Source organism: Stegostoma tigrinum, chromosome 6 (genome assembly GCF_030684315.1).
Source record: "Stegostoma tigrinum isolate sSteTig4 chromosome 6, sSteTig4.hap1, whole genome shotgun sequence".
Taxonomy (NCBI): domain Eukaryota; kingdom Metazoa; phylum Chordata; class Chondrichthyes; order Orectolobiformes; family Stegostomatidae; genus Stegostoma; species Stegostoma tigrinum.
Window position 1 is genome coordinate 17,037,013 of NC_081359.1, and position 21,897 is coordinate 17,058,909.

The following is a 21,897-nucleotide window of genomic DNA, read 5'->3' on the forward strand; positions in this document are numbered from 1 at the left end:
AGAGGTTTCTGTAACTTCTTTTAAAAAAACAGCAACGTCTTCAGCCACCTCTTTGTCGCTTGAAAACGATCCACATTATCATTAGTTAACGAAAATTGTGTCAAACTTTCCATCTAACTTCGGATTAGTCCAAGGGCCGCGTTAGTTTTACAGTAGGTTTGGGAGATTTTTTTTGTTGTTGTTGAAGACTCAAATATGGTCCTCGGCTCTATTCTCCTTGCTGATTCAAGTGTGAGCTTTTCAGGGTTGGAAATACTTCTTGCTAATGGACACACATTCATAGTCTGGGCATGGTGCCAAAATCTGCCAAGCACCCTACCTGGCCGCAGTGCTTACATTTCTTGAATAGGTGGAGAGAGTGTGTGTGTGTGTGTGAGAGAGAGAGAGAAAAGCTGGCAGCGTGTTATTCTGAGAAACCGATACAGCTGTACTTAGGAGCCAAGTTTTAATTTGAAAGATGAAGATTTCTCCCTCAGAAGTTGCAGAATTAAGGGGACCTGGCACAGTGTAAGTACACGAATCTCTAGCTCCTTTTGTATTCTAAACAGATGAGATATTGGTAGTGTGTGGTTAAGTGCCGGATCAGGGGCTTTGTCACAGATGGTGGAATTGTTGAAAGTGCAGTGTCTGGTACATTATGTGCTCTTCTTCGAGAAGTTTTCATTTCAAGGGGGAAAGAGGCCGGTGTCCTGTTGGATTAGGGCCGGTTGAATTGCGGTAAGTTTGGAGAGCGATTGATTTTCCTCCCAGAAGTCAGGTTCGGGCAGCTGTGACTTCACCCATTAGCACTGATGTCTTTTCGAAGAGATTGTTGGAGTTAAACATTCGACAATGTGCGCTCTGGGGCGTCTCTTTGCTGACCCTTACCCGTTTTTAATAGTTTCATAGGAACTTCATTACATCAATTACTTAGTGAGCACATCATAATTTATTTGTAATTAGCACCGAGGAGCTTCAATTCAGCTGGATTTGTTGGGTACCACAAACAGTTTTGTTTTCTATTGACTCGTGGTATTATTTGAGCGAAACAATAAAAGTGTAATCTTATGTCTTAATGTAGCACTGAGTCAGAACAAAACAAACAAACTGAACGCGACAATATTTGTCTTCATTGAAGTTCTTTGTTACCTGTGGATCATTCAAAACATGGTTGTGCGTGGGTTTTCTTGTACAATGCAGTAAGTATATTTACTTCACTTGGTCTGTTATTATTTTGCTAGGCACAAGCAGATTAGGAAAGGTAGAAAGTGTATGAGAGTGACAGGGACATGAAGTAATGATACAGGCGGCTGGGGCAGACCAAGAAGCTACAAAGCCAGAATAGTGGAGTGTGGGCAAATGCAGGAGACGGATTGTTTGTGCGTTTGGGGATGAAGAGAGGTGGACTGGAGGGTGAGTGGAAATGGTAGAAAAATTATGAAGATCGTCTTCTGAGTGGGAGAGATGCCAAGTTGCAACAGCCTGATATTTTGGAAGGTCAAGTTTCAGAATGGATCGAAGTAAAGCAATTTTAAACCAACACGCCCACGGAGAAACTCATGAGATCGGGTGCATCAACGGGTTTATACACAGGATTCCATTCTTTGTGTTTGACAGTGAGTGATACTGGTAACCTCACCATTCTACCCGAATGCAGAAACTGCATAGATTCTCTGTCACACCGCGAGGTTACCTTTCTTTTTCCCTTCTGCACCCGAAGGCATGTTTGACCCAAACTGCTAAAGTGGGTGAGGCAGGTCCTGAATCCAACTCTGCCAGAATAGGAATCGAACCATCTACTGTTGGCACCAATCAGTGCTTTAAGCCCAGCCATCCACCCAGTTGGGGAGAAATGACACAGCCTCCAATTTTCTTTCCATCACGTGACTGACCAAGCCTCAGACCTAACACCCGTCGCTTCCCACTGGCGATTCTTGGCAGGCTTTACAAGTTGGGAATCAACCTGTTTGGTCCTGTTATGAACGGACCACTACTGACCACCAGGCCCCAGAGTTTGACAACAACCCGAAGCTTTAGTCTCAGAGGCAGGGAGACGACCCACTGTTCCACCAGACCTCCCTAGAGTTTATCATGAGGGAGTCAAATGGAGGTCGAGTAACTGCTGTCAGCTATTGTAGCAATCGTTAGAATTAACATTCAGGCTTGAACACCCCCTCCCCAGTCCCTCCAACCTTACAGTCATTGTTTAATTAAAAATTCAAGTGGCTGAGGACAGTCACCCTTGACTGTGATGCAACCTGTTGAGGAGTAAGCTGCTAAGACCTGATATTGAATATGGATTCTTTAATTATGGCAGTGGGAGATAATTGCTCCCACAAATGGTACTTTATAAAACGTCATAACCTCAGAGCAGGAAAATGCAGCGGAAAATTGGCAAGTGTGTTAGGTGGGAATAGCAAATTGGGTAATTAAAAAAAAACCAACAAATAACCACATAGACAAGAAACAGCAATAAAAGATCAGAGAAAGAAGCAAAAGATTCTCCAATAGGTGAATGAATGAAGTAATCTGGCACAAAACTCATATGAACCAGGAAGCTGCCGAATTTGAATTACAAATCTAACAAACAGTGACAGAGAGAAAGCTCATCATAGGGTTTCCAAATTGATTAGAAAAGAACATTCTTCAGATGTTTCCTCAACTGAAAAATATTTATGTCTGGATATTGAAAGGATTTACTAGAGTTAAAGCATAAAGAAAAAGGGATTGGAGGAAGCCACACAGTCCCTGAAACCTGTTCTGTTATTCATTAGCTGAACTTTTACTTCAACTTCATAGTCTCATCCAATGCCATTTCCTTGATTCCCAGAGAGCCTAGTATCTATCAATTGCAACCTTGAACAGACTAAATGACTGAGCATCCATTACTCTCAGGGGTAGATAACGCTGAAGATTCACAATCTTCTGAATGAAGAAATTACTCTCTTAAATAGCCAAGCCCCTATCCTCAGAATATGACACAGGTTCTACCTTCTCTGGCCTGAGGAGAAACAGCCTTTCAGCATCTATTCTGTCAAGCCCTTTTAGAATTTAATCAAATGTCTCATCTAAAGCTGTCCATAGTTTAAAAATGTCTTCATATTCTGGTATAAAATTCCTGGGCTTTTGACAGCATATTTAACTTATACAGAGCAGAGAACTAGAATTTGAGAAGGAATCAATTGAATATATCCTCTGCACTGCACAGAAAAAAAAAAGTGATTCACCATTAAAAATTAAGTTCTCTGGTTATTTTGGACTGAAACTGATGTGTTCTTTGCACTGGTTTGCATTTCACTGAGGTGCAATGAATGAAATAAAAGTACCTTCTTGAGACAAACATCACTTCTTTTAGATATCCATTTCTTCAGAAATAATCTAGTTATGTTCTCAATTGATAATACATTTGCCTCTGAATCATGAAGGATTTTGGGTTCAAGTGTCTGGAATAACCTCAGGAACAAAAGTCAACACTGACACACCAATACAGTACCAGATGAGATAGTTCTGTCAGTTCGTTTTTAAAAATAAAAATAAGGTCCTAGTTCCCTGCTTGAATGGATATGAAAGATCCATGTCTTTGCTGTGAAGATGATTAGGTGCCCTGGATAATATAAGTTTATCAATTGCCATCACAATAAAAGAAAATAGATTATCCGGTCATTAGCACATCTTTAAGATTTTTGCACAGAGTAGGCATTGCTGGCTGGACCAACATTATTAAGACAGTAACATATGGCAGCAGATGTGGGTCAGAGCCAATTGAGTCTGCTCTGCCATTCAATGCTGACCTGGTAATTCTCAACTCCATTTTTCTGCCTTTTCCCTATAATCCTTGATTCTCCTATCAATTAAAATCTGTCTATCGCAGGCTTGAAAACTTAGCCTCAATAACCCTCTGCAGTAAAGAATGTTGCATTGACTGCCCTCTGAAAGAAAAGAAGTCCCTCCACATCCGAGTCTTAATTGGGTAATCCCTTACACTTTGATGAAGAGTTATCTAGACTCAAAACATTAGCTTGTTCTCTCTCCGTGGATTCTGTCTGACCCACTATGATCTCCAGCATTTGTTATTTTCAGTACAGATTCCAGCATCTGCAGTGATTTGCTCCCTTTGTGCTAAGATTAAGCCCTGTGGTCCTAAACTCTTCCAGAAGGGGAAACAACATTTTCACATCCGTCCTGTCACATCCCTTTACAAATCTAAACTCTAATGAGTACAAACCCAACTTGTTCAACTTTTCATCATATGAAAATCTCTCCATTCCTAAAATTAACCTTGTAAACCTTTCCTGGATTGCATGCATTGCCTGTATAGCTTTCCTTTGGTAAAAGTCTAAACCTGTTCCCACTACTGAAGCTGCACTCTGATGAGTGGCTTGAACAGTTTTATCAAGACCTCACAATTTTATACTCCATTCTCTTTGAAATAAAGGCAAACTGTGCACTTGTCTCCCCTGTTACCCACAGAACTCGGATGCTACCTTTTGTGATTCATGCATGAGGACAACCAAATCCCTCTGTGATACAGCTTTCTGCAGTTTTACCCCAGTTAAATAATATTCAGCTCTTCTAAGCTTTCTGCCAAAGTGCATAACCTCACATTTTCCCATATTATTTCCAATCTGCCAAGTTTCACTTAACCCTTTGCAAGACCCTTTGTGTCATTCTCACCACTTGCCTGTCCACTAATTTTTGTGTCATCCACTAACTATGAAATAGTACATTCACTTCCCTTATCCAAGACAGTAATACATGTTGTAAATAATGCGCCTTGTGCAGTAATCCTGTGCTACTCCACTTATTTCTGATTGTCATCCTGAAAATTTATAATATGTAACTTATTGTCCATTTTTATACTACTTGCTAGTTTTTCATCATGGCTTATTTTCTCCCTCTATTCGGTTTTTGGTCATTTTTTTTGGCTTTTAAAACTTCTGCAATCTTCAGAATTACCAATAAGTATTGCTACATTGTATGGCTACATTGTGTATTTCGTTTCAGTTTGATACTATCCTTGATTTCCTTGGTTAACCATAGTCAGTTTATCATCTTCCTAGAGTCCTTCTTCCTCACTGGGATATATATTTACTGTGAGTCAAGAACTATTTTCCTAAACATATGTCATTGTTCCTCAAGCATCTTTTCTGCTAAACTTCTTTCCTAAACCATTACAGCGAGCACTGCTCTCACCCCTATATAATTACCTTATTTAAATTTAACACAATTGTTGCTGACCCAAGTTTCTCACTCTCAAGCTGAATGCCAACTCCACCATTTTATGGTCACTGCCCCACAGAGAATCTTTTACTCTAAGGTCATTTATTAAACCCAGCTCAATCACACATTACCAGATACAATCATTATTGGATCCACAATGTATTGTTTCAAGAAACTACCCTGAATGCATTCTATGAATTCTTCCTCATGTCTACCTTTACCAATTTGATTTTCCCAATCTACATGAAGATTAAAGTTGCCCATGATTAATGTACTGAATTTTTGGCATGGCCTCATTATCACTAGCTATATTGTCTGTCAGATATTGTTACTGGGCCCCTAGGCTACACTTACCCGTGAATTCTTCACCTTGTTAATTCTTATGTCCATCCATGTGGATTCTACTTCATTTGATCTTAAATAATTACTTGTTACCCGACATATTCCATCTTGTGTTATCAAATCTACCTTACTATTCTTCCATTCCTGTCCTTTTGAAAACTCACGTACTCCTGAATATTTAGTTCTCCTAGCAACCATTTCTTCATAACTGCCATTAGATGTTTCTAGTTAATCTCTACTTGCACCAGAGTTCATTTATTTTGTTCCAAATGCCACATGCATTTAACTAAAATGTCATTAATTATGCTGTTTTCCTTTTTAACCCACTTTGACCCCGTTTGTTGCTGTTGTTTACACTTTTCCATTCTGTTCCTCCCTTTTCTGTTCTACTCTGCGTATTAAAACCAAAATAATTGCTCTGCAATGCTGCCATATCTTTTGCTTTATTTGCCTAAGTATCCCTCCTTGCTGAATCTTCCTCCCCTCTATTTAGCTCAAAGCACTCTTAACAACTAAATTTATTGGAGTTGATGGGAACCTGGTCACGACATGGTAGAAGTGAAGCCTGTCTGACTGAAACTGTTCCCTTCTACCTCAATACTTGTACAAGTGCCCCATGAACTGAAACCCATTCCTCCCACACAAATCTTTAAACATTGTATTAACCTCCTTGACTTTATTTATTTTGCTCCAACTTCTCCATGGGTCAAGTAGTAATTCCAAGATTTTTACCTGGGAGGTTCTGTTTTTAGTTTAGCATCTAACTGTTAAAAATTTTTTTGCAGAATTTCCTTTCCAGTCCTATTAATGTTATAAGTACTAAAATGGACATTGACAACTGGATCCCTTTCTTTCCACTTAAAGTCACTCCTCAGCCTTGACAAGGTGTCTATAAACAGGCAGGCAATGCTGCTGCAATGAACATTATCCATTCCCCTAATTATACCGTCCCTAACCAATACATTCCTGTTTCGTATCCATACTTGAATGTCTCCTTGTACCTTATGGTGTCAAGATCAGTTCTCTCATCCTCCCTGCAGTTTCCATCTCTCATCACACATCTTGCAAGAACCTCATCACTCTTGGACAATTATAGGAAGTGAATCTCCTTGAGAGTTGCCCCCAGAGTCCTCATATCATCACCATCACCTTCAACACCATTATTGCCTCCAAACTGATCTTAAAACTCCACAACCTTGATCTCAGCTCCACCCTCTGCAACCGGATCCCCCACTTTCTGACCCACAGACCACAACCAGTGAGGATAGGTTTCTGTACCTCCTCCACAATAACATTCAACACAAGAGACCCCCAGGGATGTGTCCTCAGCCCCCTACTATACTCGCTGTACCCCCACTGAAAATTCTAAATGAGTGGCATCTACAAGTTCGCTAACGACACCACCCCAGTGGGATGTTTATCTAACAACGTCAAAATCCGGAAGGGACATAGAGGACTTGGTGATGTGGTGCAATGAGAACAACCTCTCTCTCTCTTTCACCTTTGGCAAAACTAAAGAACTGATCATTGACAGCAGAAAGAAAGGAGGAGAACACACCCCCATCATCAATGGAACAGAGGTTGAGAGGGTGGAGAACATCAAGTTCCTTTGAGTGACGATAACCAACAATGTGTCCTGGAATTCCTATATGGATGTGACAGTTAAGAAAGCACAAAAATGCCTCTTCTTCCTCAGGTGGCTCAGGAAATATGGCATCTCCATAAGGACCCACGCCAACGTTTACAGATGCACTATTGAAAACATATGTCCAGGTGCATAATGGCCTGGTATGGTAACTGCTCTGCCCAGGGCCATAAGAAACTACAGAAGTTTGTGTGCCCAGCCTAGACCATCACGGAAGCCAATCTTCCAGCCATAGACTCCATTTCCATAGCTCACTTCTGCAGAAAGACTGCCAATATCATCAAAGACCCATCACACCCTGGTAATGATCTCCTGCGACCTCTTCCATCACACAGAAGATACAGAAGCCTGAGCACACATATCAGCAGGTTCAGGAATAGATTCTTCCCAGCTGTTAGACAGATGAATGGACTCTCGAGCCTCAAATAATGCTGACCTTGCCAACATTGATCTCACCTAGTGCACACCATGTGGAATGTTACTTGTTTGCCTCTATCTAATTCTTTTTGATCTGTACATCCTTGCTTGCAATGATCTCCCTGTACGGATCATAAACACAAATTTTCACTGTACTTCAGTACACATGAGAATAAATAAATTAATCAATCAATCAATCCATATCTGCCTCATCAACAATCACACCCTCCTATCCTCAGTCACAGACCAAATTTGAATTACCTAATCTAAGGTGTGGGACTACCACATGAACCAAAGTGTCCAGGTAAATTTCAGCCTCCCTAATGTGGTTCAGCTCAGACTGCACCTTTTCAATGTAGATCCAAAGTTGCTTAAACTGCAAAACACATAATACAGATATGTTCACTGTGGATCATCTTAATGTCCAGCAGCTGCAACACATCACCATTCTATCTGCTATATACTGTATTATTTAAGTTACTAATTAAATCACTTGAATATTCCTGCTCTTTACACATGGAAAATCTAACTCCGAACACTTTTTTGTATTTTCTCTTTTTTAAAATACAGTGGTATAATATTACACTTGACAAGCATTTTAGAAGAAAAAGTGAGAGAGAAAAGGCTGGAGAGCTAAACACAAACTAAAGTCATTACTTTTACATGAAAGACTAGAAATAGTCACCAATTAGCTGCTTTTCTTTGATAAACAAGATAAACTCACAGCAGTGGTAACAGACTAAGGATTGCTTTCTCATTAGAGAGATATGACCAACAGGCAGCTTAACCTAAGGCAAGGAGAAAGAAACCTTTTATAGTAACCTCAGTCAGTATAGGAATTGAACCCTTGCAATAGGTATCACGCTGTATTGTAAACCAGCTAACCAACCAACTGAGCTCTCATGCTTGGCTTCCTCCAGTGAGCTGCTGGAGATATTCAGCCCCAACACATCAGTGTGAGGTGCATTAATTTGGGCACTTAGACAGCAGAAAGGTCCAGGCCAGTTAATGAGGATCCTATTTCAGCCAGTTCTTAAATAAGCTGCTCTTTCATTGCACCACTTGAAAATAAATGTGCTCAAAGTCCACAAGCACAACACTTTATACCGGGGATTTGCACAAATTATTCCTTTCCCATCAAATGCATGCACTCAGTCATTCCTATTTGCCCTTGAGAAATTAATGAGCAACCTTATTGGTGTAATGCAGTACCTGTGATTTAGGAGCACCTGCCAGGCTGTTAGGAAGGAGTTTTATGAATTTTGACCCAGTGACACTGAAAGAACAGTAATAAAGTTCCAAGTCAGGATGGATAGTGACATAGTGGGGTGTTTGCAAGTGTCAATTTGCCACGCAGCTGTTTGTGAGATTTTTTCTCAGTCCAAATTGGTTTCCTTGTTTCCCAAATTGCAACAATGATTACACTTCAGAAAGTAATTCACTGTTTGTAAAGTGCTTTGAGAGTTGTGGCGGTAAAAGTGCTGTATAAATGGAGGTATTGCTTTCTTTTTACTGAAGCAAATGGACTGTATGTGGCAGGTCAAAACTTTCTGATAATATGGGAATATGCCATAGAAACGCAGGAATTTCTATTTCTCCTCTTTATTCAGATGCACTTAAGCAACAACCTGACTGGGTTCAAATGAAGTGGAGTGGAATCACCAATATCAGAAACTTCAGTATTGCTTCCTGGAAAATACTTATGATTTTCTTGGCATGATTGACAGAAGGTTGAGAATTGGCATTAAGAAATGTCTTAACAAATTGGCAGAATTTAACTCTTGTAAAAATTCTGAACTGAAAGTGAATTGCACTCCACCCAGGAAAGGGTCCCCACTTCTTTACAGCAATGGAAGGGGTGCACCCAAATATTTATTCTTCCAATTGAGGAAAGATGAACTGGTTCTCTTTTTCTTGTTCAACCCCTTCCCTCAGCTGGTTTCAACAATGTTATTGTAGAGAGTATCCCTTCCCTCATGAATATCTCTTGCCAATTCAAATATACTCATGATTGATAAGGAAGCAATTTAACCAGGATTTCTTGAGTTAAAGAAAGAGTGAGTTTATTAGGTACTAATTGTGGGAAAAGTTAACAAAACATGACACACGGGTTAGAAATGAGAGGTGAGTCAAAACTAAATGTAATAGAGGAGAATATGCAAACCTGTCTTTGGTCTGTTCATGGTGAATAGATTGTGAAACATTGCAGGAATGAAGATAAATGATTGTAGTAGCATTGATTTTCGCAGTTGAGTCGTTGGCCCAGTGTCCTTTAACAGTGGCTTTTCTGACTTAAGGTGTGGAGCTGGATGAAGACAGCAGGCCAGGCAACATCAAAGGAGCAGCAAAGCTGATGTTTCGGGCCTGGACCTTTCTTCAGAAATTTCAAAAATATTTCCAGGGGAAACACACCTATATATGAGAAAGTATTAGATGCTCAAATTTGGCTTTCTTGAAATCTATTACTGTAACCAGTAAATATGATATGAACCTTTAGAGAATTAAAATGTCCAAAGATGTGCGGGCTAGGTGGATCGGCCATGCTGAATCACCCATAGTGTTCACGGGTGTGTGGGTTACGGGGGGATGGGTCTGGGTGGGATGATCCAAGGAGCAGTGTGGACTTGTTGGGCCGAAGGGCCTGTTTCCACACTGTAGGGAATCTAATGTAATCTAAATGTCATAGGAGTGGAGAGAAAATGGGACAAGTGTAGAACTGAAGTGATGTTGCTCATTTTCCACTCATTGTATCTATAATCTGGAGTATGCAATGATAATAAAATGAGCACAATTTTAAAATGATTACCAAACTAATAAACAGATGCTAGCACCTATCCAGATTTACTTTCCCGTTAATGGTACGAAAGATATTGCAAATATTTATGTTTCATGTCCAAACACCTTGTGAAAAGTTATCTCAGAAATGCACAGAGCACAGAAAAAGATTTTTGGTCTATCATGCTGGGCTGATTCTTCAAAACTTATAGGCTGGTACAATTACAACATTTCCATGGCATCTGGATGGGTACATGAATAGGAAGTATTAGAGGGATGTGGGCCAAATGCTGGCAAATGGGGCTAGTTTAATTTAGGATATCTGGCCAGCATGAGTTGGACTAAAGGGTCTGTTTTCATGCTGTATAGATCGATGGCTCTCTGACTACAACTAAGTGCCAGTGTATTTGCTCCATTGTATTCAATTAACATGAAGGGTCAGCACCTCAAGATGCGTTAGAGGAGCCAGACAGCAGTTGAAAAGGACTATAGAGAGAACCTATTCTTGCATAGTGCCTTTCGCAATCTCAGGACAGTCCAACATTTCTTATTGTGGATGAAATATATTTTGTGTATTTAATGCAGGAGATATAGCAGCCAATTAGCACACAGCAAAGATCCCACAGAGAGCAATATGGTAATGATCAGATCATCCGTTTTAGTTGGTTGAACTATAAATGTGGGTGAGACTAAGAGAGAGAAAATATTTCTGTTTGGAGCATAAGAATTAGGAAGAGGAATAGGCTATTGGGTCCTGTAGCCTATTCCATCATTTGAGAAGATCATGCCTGATCTACTTATGAGTGGAACTCGACATTCCTGCTGTCATTCTGAGCCCCTTGTCAGTCAAGAAGCAATCTAACTCAGTTTTAACAATATTCAGACCCAGGCACTGTTGCTATCTGGAGAAGAGGATTCCACAAGCTAAAGACCCTCTGAAGAACAAATTTCTCCCTATTTCCATCTTATCCAGGAAAACCCTTACTTTTAGACAGTATTCCTTAGTTCTAATCTCTCCTATAAGGAGAAACAAACTTTCAATATCCACTCTGTCAAATCCTCTGGGATCTTATATGATTCAATAAAATCATTTCTCATTCTTCTGAGCTCGAGTGGACTCGGGTCTGGGTTGTTCAACTTTTTCTCATAAGATAATTTCATCAATTCAGCAAGTGAAATCTGCCTGTACTGTTTTAATTGAACCCTTTTCCAACTAAGGGCACCAAAATCATAACTAGTGCTCCAGATGAAGTTCGTCAACACTTATAGCAAAACTTCCCTCTTATTATATTCCATTTCTCTTGATGAACCTGTATACCAGCTTTCTGTGATCCCTCTGTGTAATGTTCTGCAATCTCACTCCATTTAAACAATACGCTGCTTTTCTATTATTCCTGCCAAAGTGGCAGGTTCACGTGTACCATTTTATACTCTATCTGCCTTTTTTTGCCCACTTATTTAATGCATATATATCTTTTTGCAGGCTACTCATGTTCTCATCACAAGTTACTCTCCCCTGCCTCACTTCGTGCTGTCTGCAAAATTGTCAACCATGCGCTTGGGATCTTTATCCAATTAAATAATAGAGATTGTGAATAGTTGAGGTCTTACTACCTCTGCATTCTGTTACCTTATTAATCCTGTAAACATGCTGGCATGCTATAACCTATACCATTATTCTGTGTGATAATTTTTGATATAGGAATTAACGGGAGAATTTCAAGATGGCAGGCTATGGTTACTGGTATACCATGAGGGTCAGTGGTTAAGCTTCAGGTGCTATTAAACAATACCAATGATGCGGGGACCAAATATAACATTTCTAAGTTTACAGATAATATGAAACTAGCTGAATACTTGTATGTGAGGATGATTCAAAGACATTTCAAGTGGGTTTGGACAACTGAGTGAGTGGGCAGGAACACAGCAAGTGGAACATAAGTTGAATTAAGTGAGAAGTTATTCACTTCAGAAGGAGGAACACAGGTGCAGAATATTTTTTAAGTGATGAGAGATTATCTAAAGCGTCTATGTTGAAAGGGCCTGGGTGTCCTTTCTTAACAGTTGCCACAACTCTGAATGAGATAGCAAGCACAGCCGATGCTGAAGTCAGAGATAACACAGTGTGGAGCTGGAGGAACACAGCAAGCCAGGCAGCACCAGAGGAGCAGGAAAGTTGAGGTTTTGGGTTGGGGCCCTTCTTCAGAAAGGCCCTTTTTCTGAAGAAGGGTCCTGGCCCGAAATTTCAACTTTTCTGTCTTTCACAAAACCATATTGACTCTGCCCAATAACATTATGATTTTCTCAGTGCCCTGCTTTAACCTCCAGCATAATAGATTCAAGTATTCTCCTGTGACAAATGTTAGGCTGACTGCTCTGTCGTTTCATATATCAGTTGCCCTCTTTACTTGAATAGAGGAGTTGCATTTACCATTTTCCGATATGAAAGGATATTTCCAGAATCTAGGCAATTTTGGAAAATATCTGTCTACCATCCAAAAGAAATTTATTTTATGGTCCTGGAATGATACACATCAGAGACTGGCCACATGTCAGCGTTCAGTTCTAATAATTTTCTCAGGCCCTTGACCTGCAATTGTTTTAATTCGTTTCCTTTCAGCCCTTGATTTATAAGTATTTCTGGGATGTGCTTTGTTTATTCTTGAATTTCTTTGTTTCTCAAGATTATTTCCCCAGATTCATTTTGAGAGAACCAATGCTCACTTTGATTAATCTTTTGAGATGTGCCATGGCATTTTTTTACATCCACCCAATAAGGCATCTTCTTTTGAGACTTGGTTCAAGTTGGGATAGGGCCAACAGTGATTTGAAGCTCAATTGTACTGAAAACATAGGGTTTTTTCTAGTGCATATCTATAAGTGCTTTTGAGAAAACTAAGAAAAAATACATGATAGTGTGTAAAGTGAGTGTTACGCAGAACTTGTTTCAATGTATACATGTGTGTGTTTGAGAGTTGTATGAAAAGACAGTGCATGTGAGACATTATGGCATGCTGTCATTCAATGCTGGCAGTGCAAATAAAATGAAATGAAACCAAGAGAGGATAAAAGAGGTTCTAAACAAACAGATGTTCAGGGGCAGATGGATTTCAGCACAGAGTGCTGAGGGAAATTGGAGTGGAGATTGTGAGGGACTGACAATCTATCATGAGAGAATCATTTTGGATACAAGGAAAAGATCAAGTTGGAATGCGTATTCAAGAAGAATGGCAAAAAAAATGCCAGCAATTTACATGTCCTTTCCTGTGTAAGATATTGGGCAAAACTGACGATAATTTTTTTCAATAATAACAGAGTAAACAGCAGCCCTCTTGGTTTCATAATGAAAAAGTCCTGTCTAAGAAAACTTCTAAACTTGTTTGAAGGATTGATGACTCATGAATAGTTGGAAATCTCATGATATCCTATTCACAGACTTCCAAAAATTGAGACCTAAATCTTGGGAATGGAGAAGAAAATAGCTGAAAGTGTAGAAAACAGCATTTTAAAATAAAATCTGAAGATGCTGATCATTGCAGCAAAACCATAATTATTTTTATTATCCTGGAAAGATGGTGATGTACCTTCTCCTTTAACCACAGTTGCCTATTATACTTACTGTGCTTCACATGAGGGAGTGAAATATGGAATTTTAGAATCCACATGCAATGAAGAAAACATAACGTGTATCATATCAGGATGTTGTATAACATTGAAGTGATGGTATTCTCCGAGTCCTGTTATGCATGATATTCTTGGTGTTAGAGATCTTACAACTAGGAAATGCTCTTGAAATTAGCTTGGTGAGTTGCTGCAGTGCTTCTTGCAGCATGGAACTTGATGGAGGTAAAACTTGATAAGAGGAGTTGTATTGGGTGAGATTTGATGTGGTGAATTTGAATGCAGTGACGAAAGGGACCAGCATCAGAACCACCACTATTGATAATACATGTTAATTAATGACTTGGATTCTGAAAACAGAATACAAGTTGGTCAATCAAGCACCAAACAAGTCTAGCAGTGGAGTCAAGGGAGACAGCTCAGAAATTACAGGGTTAACTAAACGAAATACATAAGTGAGTAGAGTCATGACAGAAAAAGGCAAAATGTAAATATAACAAACGTTAGACATCAACCAGGCATATAACTTAAGTTTGTTTGCTTTTGAATTGATGGATTTGGCACAAGGAAACTAATCACTGATTTCTTTGAATGTTAAAAAACTGTATGGGGACAACTTTTATAGAATGCAGCATGGAAGACACCCATAGGATCAGGTAGAATGCTGGTTTTAAATCTCATCAATTGTGCCAAAGTTATCTGACCAGTCAGGAAAACAACAAGGTTGGATGCACTATTGGCTTTACACATCCTTCTGATTTTTATCAACATTGAAACCAATGAGTAACATTGGAGAAAGAGAAAATCTGTTGCAATTGACAGCGTATGTTTTGACGCAGTGAGTTAGGGTGAAACCTTTTTCTATATGTCAAGAGGATAACAGCACGTCTTTGACCAAGTCTTAGATCATCTGGTCTAATATCTTTGGATGTGGTTCAGTGTCAAATTTGGCTTTTTAAATCTCCTGTGAAGTGTCTTGGGTCATGATATTGTAATAAAGGCGTATTATAAATGCAAAGTGTTGTTGTTGCATATTAGCAGTGTGCATGATAGAGTACAAGTAAGACACAGTACAAAAACGCGCAAGTGAAAGACCATGGGTGTTTGAGAAAATGGGCAAGAACGTGAATGTGAGAGGATGTAGGTGAGAGGAAGAGTGTGAAAACGAAATATGAATGTGAGACACTGAGTGTATGCCAGAAAAGATGCATCCAAATAAAGTAATGAAGTCTCAGAGTACATGTTAAAGAATCTGAGGGCATGAGAAAGTGAGTGAATTGTGATTATCTGAAAGTGTGACAGAGAATATATACCTGTAAGTGTGCCTGACAGTACGTGATTATCAGTGTCTGTATTAATGTCTGTAACAGAGACTGTATGAGAGAAAAGGACGGTGTATGAGAGCATATATGTGAGAATATATCTATAAGACACAAGCCTGAACATTTCTCAGTCACACATCCACTCTGGAAGGTAGACAGAGAAGCAGCTTCTGCCCAGCTGACGTTGGGAATGCTGTGTTAGAGAATGTGCAAAAGAGCATGTTTGAGTGAATATGTGTAATGGAGAATAGAGTGTAAATATGAGTGATACTGTGAAAATATATTCTATTTTAGAGGACAGCACAAGGTGATCTGAAAATAAGTGTACAAGACCAAGTACACAAGTGAGTTGGGGGAACAATGGTACCACCATGGCACTGAGTGGAACAGGGAATCAATGAAGAAAAATCAATTAAAAGGCAGCATGTTGGCTCACTCGTGCCTCACTGCATTGGACCCAGGTTTGATTCTAGCCCTAGGTGACCATCTGTGGAGAGTTTGAATGTTCTTCCCTTTTCGGTGTGAGTTCCATTGGATGCACAGGTTTCCTCCCACTGTCCAAAGATGTGCAGGTTAGGTAGATTGGCCATGGCAAATGTCGTTCAGAGTGAGATGCGTTTTGGGGCTTGTTGGTACAGACTTGATGGGCTGAATGGTCTCTTTCTGCACTGGATTGCGGGGTTGCCAATGCAAAAGAAGGATGTCCTTATCCATCAGGACTGGCAGCAAAGGCCATGACACCAGACACCGCCAGCCTGGGCCAGAGTTCCTAACTGTATCAGTGCAGCCTCCACCAACTGGAGGAATGTGCAGCAGATTAGGAAGACCTCTCCATTCCTCTAGGGTACAAACCATCATCTTCCATCTGCTAGCTCACACTTAATTTATCTCTGTTACTGCAATCATCTCCCAATAAGGCTCATGTTCTACCACTCTCATTTTTGCATCCCTCACTCATTCTCACACACCCCAAAATCACCAAGCCTTCATTGTCTCAGCACTTACTCCTCATCCGTTGCTTTCCTCCACCACCCGCCTTCTGTAGCTGTGCCACCAACTTCCATCTCAGTCAATTCCTCTTTTTGTTTCATTCCAGAGGAAAACCGTCCACAATGGGGCAATAAGAATCAAGACAGTTGGTGGGGTGTCCAATGTTTAGCTACCTAACCCTCACAAAGAGGCCATGACCCTCACTATCACAATAGCTGACTGACTTGTCACTTGTCCAAGGCCCTGGAATGATATCAGAAACTTCGTTTGCTTGACTGAGTCTGGACCCTTGACTGATAGCTGTTTCCCTTGATATGACAGAGGTCTGCTGAAAGCATGGCAAGTTTCCTGACTTTTTGCCTGCACTAGTCAACAATGCAAGACAGAATACTGTGAACCTGGAAGCTCTGGCTGAGGGAGCAAAGTGCCAAAATGTGGGACAAGACAAGGCATGGCAGAGATTCGGCCAGCATCCAGGTAAACTCAAATTGAGAGTGTTAAGAGAGTAAGTGAAACAGCGCTGAGATACATCCTGATCTACCTTGTGAATTTGGTGCCTGTCCATGTGCACATGGTGTCCTTGCAGTAGTTTTTCAATGCTAGGGTCTTAGGTAAGCCAATGTATAGCATTGAAGTCAAAAGTATCCTGCAAGAAAGGATCAGAGAGGTGCCGTGAAGTTTCTGAGAGGCTAGGCAGCTGTCTGTGCAAATTCTGTGAATGAGGTGTGTGTTTGTGTCTGGATCCCTGGAACATGCCCTGAGATGTTGTTGTGATGTCCAAAGTGGTGGCCCAGAGAAGTAATCATCAAGCTGGAGTCGCCAGGTATCTGCACTGACTTTCATTTCAGGAATTGTCAATGTCTAGTTTTCTCACAATCTGTGGTACGATATGAAGCTGTAAGGGAGATTCAGTGTTAATGAGGAAAATAACAAGCAATATTTCCCATTAACATGCCCAGCATGCATCTCATCTCAATGATCAGAAGTTAGTTGGACAATGCAGCGAGTTGTTCCAATTTTGAGATAGGCCTCACTGGACTTCTCATGCAATCATCCCAGGTTTCTCATCATAGCCAATGTTGTTCAGGCTGCTAAAGATTTTATCCCAAGAGTGAAAATGTGTGCGAGACTATTTGTGAAAGTGTTAGTGTGTGTGAGGACCAGCTAAGTGTGTATAAGATTGTGCAAAGATCAAAGGGTGATAGTACAATAGACAGAATATCCGTGACAGTGTGGGATGGAAATATGTGAAAGAGTTTAGGGTTGACAGAATGCGTCAACAGTCAATGTAAAAGAACAGGAGTGTTTAATAATAAAGTGAGTGTATGAAGAAAAAGCATTCAAGACTGAATGTAAAAGTGTAGGAAACAGAGACTGAAATTGAGCGATATGTACCCAACATCCAACTTCCAACATCACTTCCCAATAGGTTTAATTTTAGTTACTAAAGTTTCACCAGTTTACGTAAACATACATGTGAGTGAGATTGAGACGGTCAGAGTGCTGGGACATTTCCAGAGAGCTTCAATTTTATTGATTCCAAAAACATACTTTATTCATAAAATATCTTCATATACATTCATAGTCCCTGAATTGCAGTTTGGTCTGGATTGTAGCATATGAAAAAAGAACCAAACATTGGAGTTTGACTCTATCTAGCAAACAAACCAAAGGCATTTCTTACTTGTACAACATTACATTTACATATATTTGAGGCATCAGGAGGACCCGATAACTGAACAGATCCCCATTTAACTTTGGCAGATGGTGGTCTTTCACCAATGTACTTTGGTGGCAGCTGTTCCAAGCTTCTGTGCATTCCTCAGCATGTAGTCCTGGGCCTTGGAAACTGCCGGTCTGTAACACTTGGTCTTGGTCAACTTTTTGCTCTGGAAGATGAACAAGTTTTGGGCAGACGAAAGAGCATCTAGAATGCTACAACACTCCATCGATATTTACCCAATTCAATTAGTCAAGGATTGGAGCTGAATGCCAGGTATGCACTAGGATTCCTAAAGGTCATCACTTTGTGTATATGTTCTTGACTCTGAGATGCATCAATCAGTGATTTTCCAGCCATTGACTGAAACATCTTTGTTTGCACAGTAAAACCACATAATAATTTTGATTTATGACGAATCCACATTGTTCTGGAATAATTTATTATAGCATAGTTCAGTTTAACATGCTCTTGCATATCAGCATTGAACCCAGAAACACGATAAGACTGCTGAGTCAAAAATAGTGAAAATTGCTCTGCAATCCGAAAGTAAAGTTCTGGTTCAAAAAGAACCCTCTGGCCAAAGCCAAGGCAACACAGGGACAGTTGGCCCTCTATTCTCAATGCTGAAAATGAACCACTCACAAGTCTATGAGCGTGAGACAGTGAAATTGGGAGAGTATGGTCTGTGGGTGCAGAGTTGATGAACATGTGAAAGGTAATGGGTAAACCAATATTGGTAGCTCAGGTTGAGGTTCAGGATGTGAGTTTGCTCGCTGAGCTGGAAGATTAGTTTTCAGACGTTTCGTCACCATTCTAGGCAACATCATCAGTGAGCCTCCGACGAAGCTTCATCGGAGGCTCACTGATGATGTTACCTCGAATGGTGATGAAACGTCTGAAAACTAACCTTCCAGCTCAGTCAGCAAACTCACATCCGGTAAACCAATATATTTTGTGCATTTGTGTGTTGGAAGGTACGTTGTGGAGTCTATTTTGGAATGTGCGTGTGTAAGTCTGAGTGAGTGGCGTTTTTGAGTGTGTGTTGCAGTGTATATGCAAGTTTGAGAGTGGATGTTGTGTGTGGGGGAGACCGAGTATGAGTGAACGTTAGTGTGCATGTTGGACTGTGTGAAACTGTGAGTAATGTGAGAGCGTGGATGAGCATATGTTGGATTCTGCGAGTGGGAGTTTGCGTGTGCGTGTAAAATGTGTCATCTTAACTGCATAACGGAGCCTTCCTCAAACTGGTTCAAGTATTGGTCTCGTCAAAGAATTGAAACCCACAGAGTATCAAAAATTCATTCTTCCACCTGCTGACCAATCCCTGTCACTCTAAGGTTAGCTGATTGGGGTAAGGGACAAATCCACTGAACCAAAATGGGTATATGGTACTGGGGCTATTTGTTTGCATGTGGCGCAAGAAGACCAAAGGCAGCGAGACTTCGCACTTGATGCTCATTACATTACACGTTTCTCCAAAGGGGTTGTTTTTGCAAGCTCCTTGTATTCAGAGCCCAGTGAAATTTGGGGCCGTTAGAGATGAGAGAGCTGATCAGGCGTTAAAAAAAAACTAACAGCTGATACTTCGTACAAGCACAGTTCTCAAATGTAAATGCTTTATTAACAGTGAAAATAATCCACGACGGGTGGTCAACATAATTCTTTCTGGCCTGAGGTTAATAGAATTCTGATCGCTCAGAATCTCTCTATCCACTTTCCATGTGACATTAACACTATCTGAGGAGAGCTAACTATGTAAACAGTATTTCCAATGTCTGAGCGAGCACCATTGAAGCAAACAACGTAGAAACATTCGTTTTTGTTTTGGAAGAAGGGTAGTCGAAGTGCAAACAGCCACACAGTGAAATACAGTAAGATGTAAGGTTTGATGAGGCTCTCACTGTTCGAGTTGTCAGTGGAGCACACGTTATATTTTCATTGAAATCTTTGGCGCCAGAAGTGGGGGAAACGTACGCAGGTTCCCAATCAGCTTTGTGAGCGGAAAGTGCGCTTGGCATCGGTTTTGGGTTTAATTCGACCTTATCGATACAAAGGACCATTTCTCCTTCACCCAGTAACAGTGAATGTATTCCAACATTTCCAAGGATTCTGAAGTTAAAAAAAATCATCTTACACAAGCAGGCGCATAGAATTAACAACCCACAGAAATTCACGTTCAATTTATGGCAAGGTTACAGGATTATTGGAAAGCCAAGTAATGTTCGATTCTATAAAACTACAAAGGGTGGAATGGGATATTTTGGAATAGATTTGGTTGGAAATATTCAGCCAGTAGTCCAATTCTCACCAAACCTAAATGCTCCTGCGTTCTTCATAAACGGTGTATATAACTGCTATCATTCACTCTGAAAGACACAATAGCACCTTTATGTTAATAAAACAAAGCCAAGAATTAAAATCCAACCTGAACCTTCATTAGGGAAGTAATTAAACTGAGTCATCGCGTACCTAACTCGTGAATGTGGATTTAACAGCCTTTAGCATTCAACAATTGCCGAACTGCCGGTTAAACAAAAGAAGTTTCGCTCTGAAAGTAGAAAACAAACCATTATTTAAAGAATTGTTTTAAAATATTCTGAACGTGCACTAAAATTGAGTATTCTGGGTCCCACCAAATAAAGCTTGGGCGTCATTACCAATTCCCTTCCTTTATTGCACTGAATCTCTATCTCTCACTCAATACGCTCCTTAGAGATTATTCCAACTCGTTCTTCTTTCCCCGCTCTGCGATACGTGGGGACTGCTTGCCGATCTTAACCCTTTGGTATTTAGTGGCACAGGCTCAATACTGGACATGGGGCGTATTGGGTGCGGGTTGGACCTGACCATGAACAGAACCAGGTAGATGGGAAACTCACAGCGGCCCTTTAATCTGGTTTAATTGGTGTAATAAATAACGAAACGAGGGGAAAAATCAGGCACCCTTTCTATTTACCTCTCGTTGTCTTCAAATGATTGGCAGAAATCGGAATTAAATCCCATTTTCCGAAGTGGATCATGTTTATGATTAGAACGCTTGCCCAAATTTGACAAACGGATTGTGACAATATCCCTTTCAATAGTGGAAACTCGGCCCAATGTTGTTCCTACTGCTGTTGCTAATTCTGGAAGGTGTGCCGTGCGGAATATGGTTTTTACAGTTGATACAAGCGCAGGAAATGATTTTCCCATTAAAGCGCATGGACGTCTCAGCCGTCTACTTCTGCTTTCGGTTTTACTTAGCACGGTGTAAAGGGCTACTTCAATTTTGATCGACCTGAGAGGAATGGTGTAACCGCCCGAGTACTCTTTGGATTTAAAATATCACCCCGACTCTGGAATAAAACATGCCCCGGCTCCTGATCGAAACAGGCCGCTTGTTCCCCCATTCTCTCACACTTTAAAATGCAATTGTATTCACGGCCACCACCTGACTCCCTCACTACTCAACCTAATGCCCCCCCACCCCTAGCACAAGGAAAAACATGCTGGTGTACATTGTCCCACTGACATCAAACAATACCATCCAAATGAAATGGACAATTGTGATTTAACAAGCTCGAAGCATTCAACATTGATCAGCGTTATTTTTCCCATCCTGACGGGAAGTGAAGCCTCTGAGTTTGGTCAGCTCTCCTTTCCCAATGCAGCAAAAGGTGCCCAGATTTCACAGCCGCAGGATTCCTTCTTCCCCACTTCTGCGGGTCGCTGGAAGAAATCACTAGAATCAGTCGCACGTCGCAACGTTGCCGCAACCCCATGCCTTTAGAATAACGTTTCATTCGTAAACGTGCCCGGTGTATGAATGCACTTAGCAGCACTGGAAAATGATTCGGTTGGAAACTGGACGGAAATTAAATTGA

General features: G+C 40.5%; 1 long non-coding RNA gene across 1 annotated transcript in view; it reads left to right on the forward strand.

Annotated features, from left to right (window-relative positions):
- Positions 1-359: 359 nt before the first annotated feature.
- LOC125453289 (uncharacterized) overlaps positions 360-21,897 on the forward strand; it is a 125,186-nt gene continuing 103,648 nt past the window's right edge. Inside the window, exon 1 of the long non-coding RNA XR_009445817.1 lies at positions 360-507. This is a non-coding gene — a long non-coding RNA (uncharacterized LOC125453289). The remainder of the gene's footprint in view (positions 508-21,897) is intronic.